Source organism: Alligator sinensis, unplaced genomic scaffold (genome assembly GCF_000455745.1).
Source record: "Alligator sinensis unplaced genomic scaffold, ASM45574v1 scaffold379_1, whole genome shotgun sequence".
In the NCBI taxonomy this organism is placed as follows: Eukaryota; Metazoa; Chordata; order Crocodylia; family Alligatoridae; genus Alligator; species Alligator sinensis.
Window position 1 is genome coordinate 2,235,820 of NW_005842001.1, and position 2,923 is coordinate 2,238,742.

Sequence of the window (2,923 nt, forward strand, 5' to 3'; positions counted from 1 at the left end):
CCCCCCCCCTGCCCCTGCTGACCAGGAGCTCCCCCACTTAGCACCGCCGCTGGAAGTACCCCCCGTTCGTGGCAGGAGGGCACCGGCAAAGCAATCCCTGTAGGCTCAAACCTGGACTCCTGGCAGCCCTGGGCAAACTTTTAGTATCGCCCCCCTGCCCTTTGCCAGAGATAATCCTACTAATAATAATTTTAAAATTGCCGTTTTCAGCCCCTCCTCTCAGTCCAGGATCTGGGTGGCCACCTGGTTCACCCGTAGGGTGGCCATTCATCGGGTTTTATAGAGGACAGTCCGGTTTTCTGGTCCTCTGTCCTCTACTGAATGCCTTGATGTCCTCTATTTTTCAGTGCTCAGCACCCACTGCCAACACCACTGTGGCCCCCGGCGGGAGCTCACCACCGCCATGCCCCTGCCGCTGACATCGCCGCCTACAGGAGCTCGCCAGGCCCTTCTTTGCTCTGCAGGGTACAGGTTCCCCTCACTTTATGCTGTACGTGTGGTCCTCGAAAACGGTGCGTAACTCGAATTCACATAAAGGGACCCCACTTTGCAATGTAACAAATAGGGGTACGTTCCAAGACCTTGACTGTACCGACGCCCAGACCCATTTCTACCACTTTTACAAGACAGTTTTGGTACTCACCAACAGCAGACAGTGCACACAAGCACAGGGTGGTGGTGAATGTTTAGTTGGTGTGAAGAGAGGTGGTGAAGGGTCTCCAGTTTTGTCTCCAATGTTAGTGAAGATCTCCTGCACTTCATTGAGGGACCAGAGAGAGGGGTAGGAGATAAGCTAGCGGGATGCTTAGAAGCCACAGTGGGGATGGCAACTACAGAAACATGTCACAGACAGTGAGCAAGGAGCACAGATCCACAAAGGAGACTATATTTTGGCACACATCACTCCCACAATGCACCACACAAAGCAGCTGACTGCCAGCTTCCACCACACTCCTCTCATAAGAGTGAATTTACTTCGCATATATCAAATTTTTGGTATAAAACGGGTTATCTCATAAGAGTGAATTCGCACGTACAGAACCCGCATAAAATCAAAACAGAACGAAGGGCTTCGAAACAGCTTTGAAACAAAATGAGGCTAGTCAAAACATTTCGAAACTTTCAAAATGTTTTGAGTTTCAAAGCAGCCAGCAGCCAGGTGGTGGGAGACAGAGGAGAGCCAGGGCTGTGATCCCAGCAGCTCCAGGCTCAGCCAGGCGGGGAGCGCAGCCCTGGCTCTCCCTGCCTCCTGCAGCCTGGCTGCAGGAAGCCAATCACAGCGCAGGAGAAGGGAAGGGAACTGAGCCTGATCACTCGGTTTTCCTCCCCAGCGGGAGGATTGGACTGGGGAAGGCAATGCAGCCCAGCTGAGCTGAGTTCCCCTCCCCAGCAAGATGATTGAGCTAAGGCGGGGAACTCAGCTCAGCTGGGCTGAGTTCCTTTCTCCAGCCCGATGGTAGCACTCAGCTCAGACCCAGTTCCCTTCCCTGATTGATCCCAGCGCCTGGGAGGGGAACTGAGCGATTGGGCTCAGTTACCTTCCCAGCTCCCCAGTCCCAGGCGGCATCCCTCCCTCATCTGGCAGGCAGATGGGGGCCCGCAACCCTAGGAAGACTGGCACAGCCCCCGTAGCCCTCCTGGGGTTGGGCCCTGATCTGCCTGCCGGATGAGGGAGGCTGTTTTGAGCTTCCCCATTATAGCCTATGGGTAAAGCATCAAAACAAGGTCACTGTTTTGATGAAACTAAACGGAACAGCTGTTTCAAATCGAAACAAAATTTGAAATGAAACGCTGTTCCATCGAAACCTTGAAACGCAAGTCAAAACGGAACAGTGCCGTTTTGCACACCCCTAGTACTTAAGGTTGTATCATTTTAAATCAGTGATGCGCAGTGTGTCAGAGTTTGGCAACTGCTGCCCTACTGCATAGGACAGCACTGCCCTTCTTCCCAGGACCTGGACCTGTTGCTGTGCAGTACCTTTGCAGTGGGATGGGAGAAAAGTTTGTTTTCCTGTGCAGGTATTTGGCACGGACTCAAAGGGAACCACACTCAGTTCTTTACCTCTAAACAGTCAGTCAAGTAGCCAGAAAAGTTGTGTAGCAGAAGACAGGAATTTCTTCTAGGTCTTTAGTCTAACAATTAGAAAACCTTGAAGCAAGACTAGGACGCATTTACACTACAATCTGCAACCAAGTTCGATGTAGTCTTCTTAGTTGCATTTGGAATATAATTGGGCCCTTGATTACTTAAAACACCAGCATTGCCATCTCTCCCATTCTTTTCTTACTTGCTTTATATTTTCTTCATTATAGCTTTCTCTAGAAGAAAGCTTTCTCACATTCTGCCAGCTGGCTAGAAAGGTGAGAGCAGATACTGGAGCAGTGGAAATGAAGGTGCTAGGGTGGGGATAGAGACTGAAGGGTGTGAGAGAGGAGTGGGAAGCAGGAGGAAAAGTAGAAGAAACAGGTAGATCAGGGTAGATCAAAAACTCTACATAGCTGGTGAGGCACTGAGGTTAGCTTCTCTAGCTCACCTCACTACTGGAGCCTGGAAAACCATGAAAGCATGTGCATTTGCCTAATCAAACTAATTAATACTAGCAGCAGGGGCAACATAACCCCCTGACTCGTGATGTTTGATAAGCATTCACTGAGGATGACAGAAGGGGAGAAAAAATAATTGCCATGGGTTCTCCAAAGTTGACAAGTGACATAAAGCAGCTGAAGGTGATCTAGAAATAAAAGGAAGGGTAAGACTAGTTTCCATTAGGCAATGGGAACAAGGAAGGAGGATGTGAAAAACCACTCTCTCACTACCTGGGGGAGGGAGACTCCCTGGTCCTTATGGAATATAAGGAACAGAAAAAAATATCATACTAGAATTGAAGGGGAACCCTTATAGCCCCTAGAGTCAGGATTGTAG